Source organism: Quercus suber, unplaced genomic scaffold, assembly GCF_002906115.3.
Source record: "Quercus suber isolate HL8 unplaced genomic scaffold, Cork oak 2.0 scaffold_707, whole genome shotgun sequence".
Lineage (NCBI taxonomy): Eukaryota > Viridiplantae > Streptophyta > Magnoliopsida > Fagales > Fagaceae > Quercus > Quercus suber.
The window spans coordinates 38207-55724 of NW_027070148.1; the positions used below are offsets into that span (position 1 = coordinate 38207).

Here is a 17518-nt window from a genome sequence, read left to right on the forward strand (position 1 = left end):
CACATGGACAAAATTGGAGGACAATCAAGTAAAATTATATTTTTAACTTTTAAACAACCCACTACAAAATAACTTTACATCTACTAAACTACTACTACAATTCAAATTTGCTACAATGACTCCTACCCACTACAAAATAAGTTCATATCCACTAAACCACTACTAAAATTCAAATTTGCTACAATTACTCCTTTTAAAATAAAGCAACCAACTCTCTTCATCTTCTTCTTTTTTTCTTCTCTAAAAAAAAAAAAAAATCTTTCACAAGATCTCCTTTTTTTTCTCCTCTCCTTCATGTTAAGTTGGTTTTTTTTAGAAAAACCCTTACTTTATTTTATTTTATTTTATTTTATTTTTTATTTTTAATGGGGAAAACTCTTATTCTTATTTTTTTTCTATACTACTATTTAAGGGACTTGTTTGGATCAAAATTTTTTTTTTGTTCCAAAATACCCCTACACCTGGACAAAATTGGAGGACAATCAATTAAAATTTTATTTCTAACTTTTAAATAACCCACTACAAAATAACTTTACATCCACTCACTACAAAAAAAGGGGCTATCCTAGCATTTTCAAAACCGCTGGAATAGCCCTAGAAACCACTGGTTTTTGAATGTTAGGATAGGGTTGTCGGACCTGTACTAGCGCTTTTCAAAAGCCCTGGGATAGGTCTCGGCACTTTCAGACCCTGATCTGGTGTTTTTATTTGTGTCGGGACAGCCTTTATGAAAATGTGAATATAACCTATACCAGCGCTTTCAATGTACTACCTATGCCAACGTTTTCAAAGTGCTGCTATAGGTCATGAATGAATAAAATTTAAAAGGCCTATACCAGCACTTTTGAAAGCACTGGCATAGGCGGTACCTATTCCAGTGCTCTCAAAAGCGCTGGGATAGGTCATTTAAAAAAAAAAAAAAAAAAAAAAATTCCAAACCCTATTCCAATGGTTTTCAAAGCGCCGGGATAGGTCATTTTTTTTTTTTTTTTAATAAAAAAAAAAAAAAAAAAAAAAATTCCAAACCCTATTCCAATGGTTTTCAAAGCGCCGGGATAGGTCATTTTTTTTTTTTTTTTAATTTTAATTTTTTTAGCACCTGTAATGTGCCTACAATACATATTTTCCAATACCTATTTTATAGCAACTGTAATGAATCACAATTCATATTTTCCAATAGCAAATACAATATCACATTAAACCAAGAAACTAAATATATTCTTATTACACCATATCAATAATTACATCCCAAATGTCTAGAATGTTATGAGGCGCACCTACACTACGATTTCATGATTGCACATACAGAACAAACAACACTCACAATATAAAATATACCACCTTTTCTCTCCATGCAAGCCACTTGCTTGCTCCAAAACAGCAACCCACCACAGTAGTGATGTAAACACATTATTTTACAATTAATTTAAGGGAATTAAGAATCAGATCTTACTCACCCTTTAGCAATCCCAGTGTTTGCCCACAGAAAGAAGAAGGTAAACTTCAAACAAGCTACCACTCCTGCAAAAGAGAACTAACCATTACTCACTACTATCATAACTTAAATGACGTAAATTAGGTCAATTCCTGTCCAAAACCATGTAACAAGTGAACCACGGTATAGGCTTGTTTTAGTTTTGATATACAATTGAAAATTAGCCTTGAAACTATTGGTAGTCGTATTTGATGCCATGATGTCGGGACTCCCTACACAGAAGGAAAATTTTGTTGTGTACTACTATAATTCTTAGATATAGTTATGACTTTCTTTAATTGCATGATATTCCCATACAATTTTAAGTTCGTTTGTTTGTTGGAATTAAAGTAAAAAGAAAATCTATTTGTTTATGGTTATATGTGTGTCTATATAGCATATATAGTAATCTATGTCCCTCCTTAAATTTTTTGTATTCCTATGTAAGATGATTCCTAGTCTTCATGAACAAGCTTATTTATAGAGTAATGACATTTTGATTAGTAATAGCTTTACTTAAGTAATCACAAAGCGTAATAGAAATTACAATAGCAGTAAATGATAATAAACCAAAATACAAAACTCAAACAATATGATCCATAAAAACAAAGAACTACACTCATTGTTTTAAAATGTAAAATGTGCACTCCCAAAAGTTCACTTAACTCAGTGGCATGTCTAGTTTTAGGGACGTTGCCTCCTATTCAAATCAAATAATAATATTGTTCATTTTATTGCTGTATTGTATACATTACTCTTGAGAGGTAAAGACAATAACCAATAATATAGCATTTTCTTGCACAAAAATCATGTTGATAATTATGGAGCATAATGTTTTAGGCATATCTATTTTTGGTCTCAAATAATTCAAAGAAATATCAACAGAAGAACAGACTAAAGAGATTTTTACAATAAAAAAGAAATAAGCCTCAAATGTTCTAAGGTTCAATATACTACATTGCATGTTTGTCAATATCAAACTCACAAACCAGAACTAATAACCCCATAATCACGTATATCTTTACAATAAGCCCATCATCCTCTTAGTAGCTCCTAAATTTCTATTGATGAACCACAAACTGAATCACTTAAACAACTTACCATTTGTTAAGAACAGAAAGGGTACCTTCAAAGCACCTGCAGCAGAAATCAACCAAGTCAGATACAACAATAGAATAAGGAAACATTATTCATTAAGACTGACAACTATAATAGTAGAATTATCATTCCCAAAACCAGAAACTAAAACATTCTTTGTACAACCATCATTCCTTACTCTTTTACAGTTCTCATTTCACAACAATTTTAGCCTAATTAAGATGAATTTCCCAAATTTTCCAAAACACACACACACACACACAAAACCCTGAATTCTATTTTCCCCTCCTTTTCTACTCAATTTTCCCAGCAACCAAATTAACAACCCACCACAACAAAAATTTTGACATATAATTATAGACTAGTAGGGTATTATAAAGTAGATTTTACTCATCCTTTAGCAATTCATTGGTTTGCTCCTAGAAAGAGGAACTCAAACTTACAACAAGCTGCTAATCTTGCAAAATCTAAGTTTAAATTATAGACTACTAAGATAACTTAAAAGACGTAAATTAGGTGACTTTACGTCCAAAATCATGTAAAAAGAGAAGAAACTACTAAACTAAGTACATTGAAAGAACAAACTATAAACTAAAATGGGAAGAGGTGTGCAAAGATATACAAACCAAAAGATAAGCTCCAATATTTTGCTAGTTTGCATTTGTTCCATAGTAAACATGAGCTATTTAATAATTTAATCATACGTAGTCAGAGAATGAGAGGTTAACTTACTAGTTGCTACCTTGCTTTGCTCCACGGGAGATGCCAAAGATATTGCAGTAGCCACCAAATGTTTAATCTAGCAATTTAACAAATCCAACAGTCAAAATTGAGTTTTTTTTAAATAAAAAACACAATGACAAAGTAAAATAAAATTATTAACTAAATTGAGTTGAAAGATTAATGCATAGAAGCACTGTTGAAGGCGCTTGCTTGATTCATGTTTGAAATATTGATAAATTAGACGTGCCATAGCAGACTTGTAGTTCTAGTTGTAGTTGTACATTATTGTCATTTAGTTCAATTCAAATTGTTATTTGGAACCAGCTGTTTGCAAACGTTAGCTATATTTTTAGTACTAGTATACTTGGTCAACGCTACCAAGTTTTTTCGCAATTCAATCATTAGTTTTAAGAAAAATTCTGTTAGAAGTGTAATAATTCTAAGAAGATAAAAAGGGGAGCGGGGGCTAGGATGCAAGAGAGAAGAGGAAATAATAGTAAAATGTCTTTTCATTTATATATATATATATATATAAATCTATCTTACATAAAAAACATTAAGTTTCAAATCTAAAGATATTGATACTGGTAAAAAGTATCATATATACTATTTTTTATTATTAGTCAATATACTAATTTATACAATTGAAATTTCTAATTATTTGAAAGAAAGTTTAGAGAATCAGGATGTTTGAATGAAGCGAACATGTCAAAACATTCTTGAATACTTTGACACTAACCAATCACCTTAAATGCTAGCCCACCATTTAGTTACAGGCTAGATCCCTCCCCTGAGTTATTTATTATTTACAATATTATTTATTTTTACATGTAAGATCAAAACATAGAATTAACACTATCTCACACACCTATTTACTAGCTGAGCTAGTTGAAAACATTGGCTGTCCAACTTTCATACAAACTCAGCTCAGCCCTATGAGACTCCATTTGGTTTAGTTCTAACTAAAGAATTGATTACACTGGATATTGATAATAATATGAAGATAAATTTCTAAAACTTCAGAAACAAATGATACACAAAATTCTATGATAAACTAAAAATCTTAGCTACATTGGCTAAGACTCATTAACTAGTTAGAGCAACAACCATAGTTTGTTGACATGTGTCTTAACAAATACCAGTAATCAGTTTAACCAACATATTGCACAAATGGGAAAGGTTTACAACCAAAAAGCAAATGGGATGAGGAGGCCTACATATTTGCCAACTCCTTCTGCATCTGACTTCCATCTATTGCAAGAACTTGATCAACACATTAATCAAAGGACCTACCAAACCTCCACTGTTGGATTTAGAAGCTGAAGTACTTGTACCACCTACACACTCAAGCACCAAAATTACAACTTAGACTGGAAGGTAGTAAAAATAATAATGATATTAATAACAACACTAAATTCTAAATAAATATTGAGGGAGGAATGTGGCAATACCATGACAAGTAGACGAACAAATATATAAATGATTCTTCCCTTAGGATCATAACCCACATGTCTATAGAAAACCAAATAAAAAGTGCATACGAAAACTAGATACTAGGAATTGTAATGATGGACCACTACTACTACTTTGATTGTACAATGCGCAGAAGGCCCAAAAACATACAAGTCATTAAATTTTTGTTTTAGCAAAATCTCCAAGACTCCCATGTATTAATAAAATTATTTCAAGCTATCTATGCTAGCAATTTTTCCTCAAATCTCCTGATTTTAATCATCAAATCCAAACACAACCTAGCTAAAAATTCCATACCCAAGAACCACCAAAACCATTTCGTTGAGATTCAACTACAACCAAAGGGCGGCGAAATCATTGCTTTGGGCGGTATGGAGACTGGGGTCTGATCTCAGGATTGTTGATGTTAGGGAGTGCCTGTTTCAATTTAAGTTCGCACTAGAGAGTTAGTTGAAATGGGTCATTAACAAAGGACTGTGGAGTTTCAAAGATCATCCTTTGGTGCTTCGAAGATGGGAATGAGGTATAACAGTAGCATTAGTGATATTCCAAACGATTCCAATGTGGACTCAGATTTGTGGATTGCCATTTGATTTACTTATGGAGGAGACTGGCAGAGACATGGGAAGGGGGCTGGGTGAAGTAGTGGAGATCAATACCACTGCTTTCATGTTAGAGCAAGCTCGGTTTATTCGGATTAGAATCGAGCTTCCATTGGATAAGCCGATATGTAGTGGGTGAATTGTGGCTAGTCTAGAGGGTGATAAAATACGGGTTAGGTTCAAATATGAACGTTTGGCTGGGCTGTGCTTCTGCTATGGCTATTTCGGACATGAAGCAAAGGCTTGCTCAAAAGCCACGGACCAGGGGCTAGCTGATCTGCCATACGGTGAATGGCTGAAAGTTAGATACCATTGGAAGGAGGAAAGCTACCCCAGGGCCATAACAAATTAGAGGAGGCTGACGAGGGTGGATAGTGTGTTGGAGACAGTCAGGGTTGCGAAGGAGGCGCCCCATGCCCCTTAACAGTTTAAACCGCCAATCATTAATGCATTTAATGCTAATCATGGTGCTGTTGAAGACAGTTGCCAAATGGTGAACAAGGTTGGAATGGAAATTGAATCATTAAATGAGAAATTATTAGTAGCAAATATCTCGGGATTGGATACTTCCCAAACCGTAACAAACATTAAGGAGGGAATGAATTGCATGGCTGAAGTAACGGATCAAAAATCACCTAATGCCCTAATAAGTGTTCTAGTAGAATATGCTTCTGTGGCTAGCGCCCCACATGCATCAATAAAAAAACCTTGTGAGGTAGCACGTGACTAGGAGAAAAAAACCCAGAATCGGGACAGCAGCAAGGGTCCTACATGAAAAAAATAGAGAGAAAGCAAGGGTCTTTAACAACAAACCCTAGATGTGCAGTTACCATCAGCTCCAAGAGAAGATTATCTGAGGATGAAGTAGCAACTTTCAAGGAATCTGGTTCGTGTGGCAAGCGGACTAAAATACAAGATGCCACCCATATCAAGCTATTGTTAATGGTAGAGGTTGAGGATCAGTCCTGTCGACACCAATGAATCTTTTAAGCTTGAACTGCTGGGGGCTTGGGAACCAACGTGCAGTTGATGTCCTCTCTCATCTTGTGAGGGAAAAAGCTCCCAAGGTCCTATTTTTTATGGAAACAAAATAATCAGTCAGGAGATGCGGCAGATCTAGGCTGATTTACCTTACCACTGCATGTTAGCTATACTAAGTGAACAAAGAAGAGGTGGCTTGGCTTTATTGTGGAAGGAGGATGTGCAATTACATATACAAACCTACTCACCTAATCATGTTGATGCACTCATACTGAATGGATCAGACTCACCATGGAGGTTAACAGGTTTTTACGGATGGCCGAAGGAACAAAGGAAGAGGGAGTCTTGGCAACTCTTAAAACACCTACACACAAGGTTTTTAGTCCCATGGTTATGTTGTGGCGATTTCAATGAGATTTTACAATCTTTAAAAAAGCAAGGATGCCTACCAAAACAAAAACAACAAATGATGGAATTCCGGGCAACACTTCTTCATTGTGGTTTGGTGGACTTGGGTTTCCAAGGGAATATTTTCACATGGAATAATGGACGCCCTGGTGATGCTTTTGTTCAAGAACGGTTGGATAGAGCATGTGCAAATTTTGAATGGAGATCTCTTTTTCCCCATGCAAAGGTCTATCACATCCAATCTTCCTATTCTGATCACAATCCAATTCTTATCAATATATTTGTGCCTAACCAAATATGCAGGAAGAAAAAAGTACCAAGAAGGTTTGAGGAAAAGTGGGCATATCATGAAGGATGTGAAGCAATAATCTGGGTTGCTTGGGATGCCGAGAATGGGGCGGGCAGCCCTATCTATCGGTTGTTTGAGAAGATTAGACGATGTAGGCAGGCCTTGATTCGGTGGAGTCGAACCACAGTGGGGAATTTCAAAACAAGAATCCAAGAGAAGTAGTCAGCTTTGGAGGAATTAGCTTTACAAAATGATCCGGTAAACTAGCTAACAATCAAAGCACTGAAGAACGAGATTAATGCACTCCTCCACCAAGATGAAGTTTATTGGAGGCAGAGGTCAAGATCTATTTGGTTATCGGCGGGTGACAAAAACACAAAATTCTTCCACTAAAGAGCCAGCCAGCCAACGACGTAGGAAAAACCATATTTCTGAAATCACATCACAAACTGGGGTATGGTGCTAGAATGATGACTAGATTGCCGAGATAGCCATCAACTACTTCAAGGATTTATTCACCTCTACCAACCCGATAGACTTTAGTGGGGTATTGAACGTAGTGGATCAAGTAGTCACTCCAGATATGAATACAACGTTACTCCAAAGGTATAGATCGGAGGAGGTAAGGCAAGTGTTGTTTTAGATGCACCCCTCAAAATCCCCCGGACCGGATGGTATGTCCCCTTTCTTTTTTCAAAAGTATTGGCATATAGTTGGTTAAGATGTTACAATTGTGGTGCTATCAGTTTTAAATTCTGGTCACATGTTGCATAAAATGAATTTTACATATATTGTGCTTATTCCGAAGAATAATGAATTGAAAAACATGTTTGACTATAGGCCAATAAGTTTGGGCAATGTAATATCTAGAATTGTCTCCAAGGTTGTAGTTAATCGTTTGAAATGTGTCCTTCCTATGGTGATATCTGATGCACAAAGTGCCTTTGTACCTAATAGGCTTATAACTGATAATACTACTGTAGCATATAAGTTATTGCACAGGATGAGGAATCGAAGAAAAGGTAGGATGGGACAAATGGCGGTCAAGCTTGACATTAGCAAGGCCTATGACCGAGTGGAGTGGGGCTTTCTAAGACAAATGATGCTTAAGCTGGGTTTTGATCCCAAATGGGTTCAATTAGCCATGGAGACAATTACAATAGCCTTATATTCAGTCCTAATCAACGGGGAGCCATGTGGATTCATCAAACCATCAAGAGGAATAAAGCAGGGGGACCCACTTTCCCTTTACTTATTCCTTCTTTGTGCTGAAGGATTGTCTGCCATGCTTAGAAAAGTCGAAGAAAGCCACACTTTGAGAGGTATAAAGTCTAGCCAACATGGAGTGTGTATCTCTCACCTTTTGTTTGCTGATGATAGCCTCTTGTTTTGTCAAGCCACTGTGGAGGACTGTCAAAGGTTACTAGATCTTTTGGGGATTTATGAAGCTGCATCTGGTCAAGCAATCAATAGACAAAAAACATCATTATTTTTCAGCACTAACACCAAACCGGAAGTGAGAAGTGCTATACAACAAATGATGGGGATAAGGATAATGGCCAATTGTGAAAAATATTTGGGACTACCAATGGTGTGTGGAAAATCAAAGGTTAACACCTTTAAGGAGCTTCAAGAAAAAATTACTAAAAGGGTGATAGGGTGGAAGGAAAAGCTTATATCTAAAGCAGGGAGGGAGATCTTAATTAAGACGGTTGCCCAAGCTATACCCACATACTCAATGAGTTTATTCAAACTACCTAATGCTATTTGTAACAAAATCAACTCCCTCTTATCTAATTATTGGTGGGGCCAAACCAAGGATGAAAAGAAGATTCATTGGATCAATTGGAAAAAATTGTGTAAAGATAAGGAGAAGGGAGGCATGGGATTCCGAGATATATTGGCTTTCAACTTGGCAATGTTGGCTAAGCAAGCATGGAGGCTTAGCCATAATGAACAATCATTATTCTATAGGGTGTACAAGGCGAGGTATTTTCCTAATAGTAGCTTCTTGATGGCAAAATTGGGATCTAATCCATTGGCTGTTTGGAGGTCATTGCTGGCTACAAGAGAGGTGCTAAGGGAAGGGTCCACATGGCAAATTGGTGATGGCAACAGTATGGGGGTAACCACACATAAATGGCTCTCATGTGCTCCAGTGTTCTTACATGAGCCCAATCCGAAGATGAAAGTGTGCAAGTTGATAGACCAAAGTTCATGGCAGTGGGATAGGGGAAAACTGGCAGAAACATTTACCCCAAGTACTTGTAAGCAAATCTTCTCTCTTCCCTTCAACTAGCTTGACTCCCATGACACACTGGTCTGGACTGAGAATAAAGCGAAAACATTCACTGTGAAGATTGCATAAAAAGTTGCTTTGAGACTGAAATCCGGTGCATTGGTAGAGTACTCATCGGCTCGGGAACACAGTGTTACATGGAGGAAAATTTGGAAGCTTAATGTACCTCCAAAGGTGCGAACATTCCTATGGATGGCATGCTCAAACTGCCTTCCTACGAGGGACAACCTGAGCCGTAGGAAAATCCAAGTAAAGGTCATGTGCAGGATTTGTTGCCAGGAACTAGAGACCGTTGCTCACATCCTATAGAAATGCCCATTCGCAAGAAATGTATGGGCGTTGGGTAGTGGGCATGTATAGAAATGCAGCAATGAGGTGGCTGATTTTTTCCTGCTTTTCAAACATATGCAGGAAACGCTGGAGCCACCAGAGCTGGACAGGTGGGCAATCATGGCGTGGAGTATTTGGAATGCGTGAAATAGCTATTATTTCAATCACGTTCAGTCACAACCACGGTGGATTATGGAGAGAGCAGTAGGACTATTGAATGAATACCAAACCCTCGTAGCAGCACAGCAGATGTGAGGATAGAGACATGAGTATTTGTATCTGATTAGCTTTAGACGGCCTTTGTATTTTAGTCCGTCAAGGGTCTGACTAAGGTGTAGTTGGACCCCCTTAATGCCATTCCTTTTGGTTGGCCATACTTGTAAACATCAGTGTTTATTTAATAAAATTCTAACCTTTTGCTCAAAAAAAAAAAAAGAAAAAAAACTAAAACTAACCACTGTGAGATGATTGGGATTCACTTGTTTGTGAAAGATGTACTGTTAACATCATGAAAAAGATGACCACTTGAAAGTTCAGGAAAAAAAGTAAGTTCCATAAAAAAGCCAACAACTTATCAAAACAAATAACAAACTAATAAAGGGGAAAGAGAAAAAGAAGATAAGATAAATTCACATGGCAGCTACTTAGACAAATTCAATATTTAAAATTAAGACTGCATAAATATTGAAGTTATAGGTTCATATACAACATTTTATGCTCTATGTGGTTGTGACAGTGTAGGGAGGACCAATATATATATATATATATATATAACATCTAAAATTCCCTCTTGATAATATTTAAGAGACTTAGAAAAAATCATATATATATTTCTAAAATCATCCAATGGGAAAAGAGCCATAGAGATGAGCCAAATAAGTAATATTTATCTTTATAAGTAAAAGTCCATTGGGACTTTATTCGTATCTTCATGAATGACTTGCATAAAACAAAATTGAAGACATGGGTTTGGATGTTTGGTAATTTTGCCATCAATTTAAAATGAAAAGTTTAAGAATTTCATAGAGGAGCTTGACTATTACGTGGTCTCACACTCTCCACTTTTATTTTTCTTTTGTTAATTATTATTTTTTCCTTTTGGCCCTGGCTTCACATCTTAAATTCTTTTTTGCATTATCAGCATAGTGGAAAACAATATTCTGCACTATCCACCAATTAAATTCAATAATATATAAATTATCCCATATTTTATATATTATGAACCCATATTTTTTATTGCATTGTCAAACATTGTCGTGCAATCCTTCCTAATCTATAGCAATCAATGCCAAAGAATATTCTTATTATCCTGCAGATTCCTTTATTTCTTTGTTGGTTCTATCCAGCCAATATTTCAACCTAAATTCAAATTTTCCTATCTTACCCGCATTAATGCAATTCAATGTTATTTTTTATATTTTATTTTGGTTTATTCTATGAATCTAAATCATTCATTTCATTTTGTGAATATGAAATAAAAATTTATTATTGAAAAAAGAAAAAAAATCATCAATCATAATTTCTTGAATATATACATACACACACTTAATAATACATCATCAAATGTATTATGTCATCAAATTTTACAAGTATTCAAATGTAATGGCAAATTTCTTAGAATTTTTTTTTTTTTTTTTGTATTTCATTTATATATTAATATAATCAATATCATCTAATGTAAAAATAGAAAAAGGACACTACAGACAAAGGCATTCCTTTACTTGCTTTAAAGAGGATCCCTTTTTATAGACCCGTTTTAGCCAACCAAAAAGCAGGGTATGCCAACGTCAATCGCACAAATTATCAACAATGAGAAGTGTATAGCTTCATCAATAATAAGACAGGACTTTTTTTTTTTTTTTTTTTGGAGGATTAGAAAGTTCAGGGAAGAAAATAGCTTCATCAATAATAAGACAGGACTTTTTTTTTTTTTTTTTTTGGAGGATTAGAAAGTTCAGGGAAGAAAAGGTTGTCACAATAATATCACAACATTCACAAGACAATCAACACTCCCAATAATGAAAAGTAGACCACCTTATATCACCATGCAAGCCACCCGCTTGCTCCAAACTAACAATCCACCACAGCAGAAATTTTAAAATATAATTATAGACTAGTAAGATATTATGAAGTATATTTTACTCACCCTTTAGCAATTCATTGGTTTGCTCTTGGAAATAGGAACTCAAACTTAGAGTAAGCTGCTAATCTTGCAAAATCTAAGTCTAAATTATAGACTACTAAGATAACTTAAAAGACATAAATTAGGTGACTTCACGTCCAAAATCATGTAAAGGAGAAGACACTACTAAACTAAGTACACTGAGAGGACAAACTATAAACTAAAATAGGGAGAGGTGTGCAAAGATATACAAACCAAAAGATATGCTCCAATATTTTGCTAGTTTGCATTTGTTCCACAAGTAGACATGAGCTATTTAATAATTTAGTCATATGTAGTCAGAGAATAAGATGTTAACTTACTAGTTGCTACCTTGCTTTGCCCCAAGGGAGATGCCAAAGATGAAAAGAAGAACTCCAAGACCCTTCAATACTATTGCAGCAGCCACTAAATGTTTAATCTGGCAATAACAAATCCAATAGTCAGAATTGAGTTGTTTCTTTATTTTAATAAAAAACAAAATGGCATACCAAAATAAAATTATCAACTAAACTGAGTGGAAAGATTAATGCATATCTCATGGTTAAAGGCGCTTGCTTGATTCATGTTTGAAATATTGATAAGAAGCATGCTCTAGGAATATAGAGTGAGACATTTACAACTCAAATATTGAATGCTCTAGAAATAGCCACTAACCCACTAATAATTTAGTAAATAAAAACTATTATACACATAGCTTACCTGTCCATCCAATATTGTCTCCAAAACAACCCCATAACACAAAATATTCTTGGTCATCCTAATATGACCAAAAAGAATAGTAGAATCCCTAAAGGAGCTCTTGCAAGAAACACTTACCTCATCATTGCAATCAGATGAGTCCTCTAAACACAAACAATAACACAACCTCGACAATGTAGCTTAAAAAATGAACTAACCATGAAAAGGAAGCCCAAAAAAAATTGACCTAGAACGAAATTCAGCAAATGTACAACAAAGAACACTCCAAAACTACTAAATCATAAAAAGAGAGAAAACCCATGTGAAATAAACCAATGCAGGCTAGGAATCATAGATCTCAGCTAAAATCCTTCATCAAATTAGCAAGAAGGGAAAAAAATAAAAAACGAAAACGAAAAATAAAAAATAAACTAAACTTTAACCAAAACCAAAACTAAAACCCACACAATCAACCAACAGTTACACAAAAATATACACATAATCCAAACCAAACTTCAACCAAAATCAAAACTAAAAAACCATAAATTTAACAACAAATATATATACAAATATTGCTACAAAATAGAAATGAGAGCTAGAGAGACTTACCTTGCTTTGGGTAAGGTTTGTGGTTTTGGGTAGTATTTTTGTATTTGAAATTTTGGAAAAGAAATGGTGGGTTTTGAGTAAAGAAGAAGAGAGGAGGAAGGGAATTGGGTTAAGGAAGAGGAAGAGGGAGAGGGAGAGGGAGAGAAAATGTGGGTGAGAGGAAAACATCTGAAGTAAAGAAGTGGGAGACCAAAAATGAGAGGCCAAAGTGGTGGGAAGGCGAAAAAAATAAGTGGGAAGTCTGAAAATTTTTAAGTGGTATGAGGGACATATCCCAACGCTTTTGGAAGTGCTGGAATAGGTGGACCCTATTCCAGCACATAAGGGCATAAGTGATCCTATCCCCGCGCTTTTGGAAGTGCTGGAATATGGTCCATCTATTCCAGCTGGGACAGGTCTCTCCATTCCCTTATGGAGTGAGGCCTATCCTAGCACTTTTAAAAGTGCTGGGATAGGTCTTTCTATTAGCATTTTCATGATTAATAGTAACATAAATAGTTCAAATTATAAATAGTAATATAAATAGTAATATTTAATATATTCTTGATTAATAAGATTGAATATAATACTTCAAATTAATAAATAAAATTTAACAGTACAAATTAATAAAATAAATTATGTTAATTAATAAAAATATTTTTAATAATTAAATTTAACAAAATTTAATTGAATATAATACTTCAAATTAATAAAATATAATTCCTCACTAAAAATTAGTAAAATATAACGTAGTAGCTAAAAAAAAAAAATGTAAGATGAGACTCGAGGACCAACAATATTAAAATATAACTTAATATTTTAATTGGGTTGGATATATAAAACCCATTTACCCATTAAAATCCATTTAACTAATTGCTTCTAACTCAAATCCAACCCAACCCAATTATTATGGGTAAACCTCAACCCACCCAATTACCCAATTATCAAAATTATCAAAATGCCCTTAAAGTGTAAATGACCAAAGTACTCTAAAATTTTCAAAAATGATCAAAATACCCCAAAACCTCAAAATTACCAAAATAACCACAAAACCTACAGAATAACCAAAATACCCCCGAAATCCAAAAAATGACCAAAATATCCCTAAAACCTAAAAATTACCAAAATATCCCCAAAACCCATACAATGACCGAAATAACCCCACAACTAGAAAATTACCAAAATACCTCCAAAACAAAAAAAATGACCAAAATACCCCCAAAACATAAAAAATGACGAAAATACCCATGAAACCCAAAAAATGACCAAAATACATTTGAAACCAAAAAATGACCAAAATACCTCCAAAACCCTAAAAAATGTCCAAAATACCCCAAAAACCTAAAAAATTATCAAAATTCCTCCAAAACTTAAAAAATGGCCAAAATAACCTCGAAGCCTAAAAATGACCCAAAATAACCCCAAAACCTAAAAATGACCAAAATACCTCCGAAACCTTAAAAATGGCCAAAATAACCTAGAACCTAAAAATGATCGAAATACCCCTGAAATCTTAAAAATGGCCAAAATAACCTTGAAGCCTGAAAATTGACTAAAATAACCTAGAAACCGAAAAATGACCAAAATACCCATGAAATCTAAAAAAATACCAAAATACCCCCCAAAACCCATTAAATGACCAAAATAACCCCAAGACCAAAAAATTACCAAAATACCCTTGAAACAAAGAAAATTACCAATATACCCCTGAAACATAAAAAATGACGAAAATACCCATGAAACCCAAAAAATGAGCAAAATACCTCTGAAACCTAAAAATGACCAAAAAACCCCCAAAACCCAAAAAAAAAAAGTCCAAAATACCCTCGAAACCTAAAAAATTACAAAAATACCTCTAAAACCTAAAAATATGGCCAAAATAACCTTGAAGCCTAAAAATAAACCAAAATAAGCCCGAAATCTAAAAATAACCAAAATATCCTTGAAACCTTAAAAATGGCCAAAATAACCCCGAAGCCTGAAAGTTGTCCAAAAAAACCTAGAAACCTAAAAATGATTGAAATACCCCCAAAACCTTAAAAATGGCCAAAATAACCCCAAATCCTGAATATTGACCAAAATAACCTAGAAACCTAAAAATGATTGAAATACCGTCGAAACATAAAAAATGATTGAAGTACCCTCAAAATCTAGAAATTAATTGAAATACCTCCTAAAACCTAAGAAATGACAAAAGTACCCCTGAAACCTATATATGACCAAAATAACTCCTAAGCGTTTGTTGATGCCCATTTTTGCAAATCTGTACCCAAAGGCTTGTGAGGAAGAAAGCCCAATGAAGAGCAAGACCCAAAGGCCCACCAAGAAGACCAAAGAATAAGAAGGGTCTAGAGAAAGAAGTGCAAGCGAAAGCAATCTACGGCAAAACGCAAGTCTGCCACAGAATATAAGTCTGCTGCATAATACAAGTTTGCCACAGAATACAGTTTTCTGGCAGGATGGCTTCAGCAGATGAAGATAAATTGGGCCCAAGACCCTTTTGATCTAGTCAACATTATTTGGCCCACAAAAGCCTAAATCCTTTTGTATAAAAAAGATAGGCATGAAAACTGATATGAAGAAGAACGATGAAAAGAAACAAGGAGCAGCAGGAAGTGTTAGCAGCAGGAATTGCGTGAAGAAAGAGTCAAACTAAAGGAAACGACAAATGCAACAGGAAATGCGTGAAGAAATAAGACAAAAATATGCAGCAGATGAAACAAAAATAATCTGCTACAGTAGGAATGACGTGGGAGACAAAAACAAAAGATAGTGGAGCAAGCACAAAAGGGTCAAGGCACCACTAACCTGTACCCAGCTAATACAAGGGAGGTGGGTCCACGGTCAAGGGGATTCAGAGAGTGTGGTTTGGTGGTAGGGGGAAAAAGGGGTCTATATTTGGTTTCCTGCCATGACTTCTTTTGGGAACATATCCTACTGGGATGATATCTTACCCAAAGGAAGTAATAAATGGTTGGGACCACTGATGCATGCCATAGAGCTAGGTAGTGAGGTAGGGGTATATAGCAGGAACAAACAAAATGGAATTTTGTCGTGGAATAAGTAACGGTGCAGTTGACGTATTCTGACCAATGACAGGGGCAACCAATGGGTGGATGGGTAATCTTAAAAGGATGCCCACAACAAACCAAAAACAATTGGTGAAGCCCTAAGGGTAAAAGGAAGAAATCCCAGGGAAGTAGCCACGGCAGAAAGGATGACAGAGGTAGAGGAAAAAACAGGGGAAAGAGTGAAAAATAGGGGAAAAAGAAAAACACCTAGAGGGGAGAGAAAGAAAGAAAGAAAGAAAGAAAGAAAGAAAAAGAAGAGAGAAAACGCGGCAGGAATAGGGGCATGCATCAATAGACCATCTTTTCCCTTCCTCTTAGCAAACCCACTCTTTGAAATCTCCAAAAGTAATAGCTAGTAGCCATTTAGGCCTATTCTCTAAAATGAACAACTTTTATGGCAAAAACCCCACTAGGTAATTTTAAGGTCACCACTCCCGAGAATTTACTATTATCACAACAAGCGGTTACAAGTAAAGGAATCCCAGTACCTTATACCAACCTACAGTTGAACCCTTTCCTTAATACCTAATTGGACTTGTTCTGTTGTGACAATCTCTCATTTTCAATGCACGGCTCCCAATACGTGACTAACCATTCGATGTGCAAATCCCAGTATGCGGCTTACTCACCAACTTGAGAAAAATGTTCGCTGCAAAGTTCTTCAGTTAATCACATGATGAAGATCACGAAACTCTTTGGTTACAAAACCCTACGGTGTACGAACATAGAAGTTTCTTCAAAAGAAAGATGAACTAGGGCAAATTCTGTCTCCGGTCACAATTTGCATGAACACAACTTTGCTTCACACTCGCACAACCTTTGGTAGCCTTTAAAATATTCCTTATATATGTTTAGGATTGTGAGAAAAGAAAGCCCAAACATATACACTCGGATTGGATGAAAATCAAAATTGAAAATCTATTTTTCATAAACCTTGATAGATAGCTTATTTATTTTACTACAACTAAATGTAGTATAAATCATCAGGCTCATGCATAGAACTTAATAAGCTTTATAATATGCCAATGATGTCTTTGTTGTAGAAAAAGTCATGTTCTGCCGCTAGAGCTAGCACTTTTTTTTTTTTTTAGGAGCAATTTTGTAACGAAGATAAGAACATCGGCAAACTTTTTGTATCCAATTTCCCCAACCCTTAATATAGCTTTAGAGTTCAAATGCGCCCAAAAGTCGTTGCATTGTGGTAGCTAGTTTGCGTGGATGGAGTGCCTTGAAAACATGCGTACAAAGTTGTTATATTGTAACGTAAATATATATCATAGTCGTACATTGGCTAAATTGGCACATATGAAAGTTAAAATGAACCTGACAAACTTAGAGAT

The 17518-nt window shown here is 35.1% G+C and overlaps 1 long non-coding RNA gene across 1 annotated transcript; it reads right to left on the reverse strand.

The window, feature by feature from the left end:
* Positions 1 to 1260: 1260 nt before the first annotated feature.
* On the reverse strand, positions 1261 to 4626 carry LOC136064559 (uncharacterized). Its single transcript, XR_010626194.1, has 4 exons — positions 4513 to 4626; positions 3305 to 3371; positions 2576 to 2611; positions 1261 to 1521 (listed from the first exon to the last, which is right to left on the reverse strand). It is a non-coding gene; the product is annotated as an uncharacterized LOC136064559 (long non-coding RNA).
* Between the last annotated feature and the right edge of the window lie 12892 nt (positions 4627 to 17518).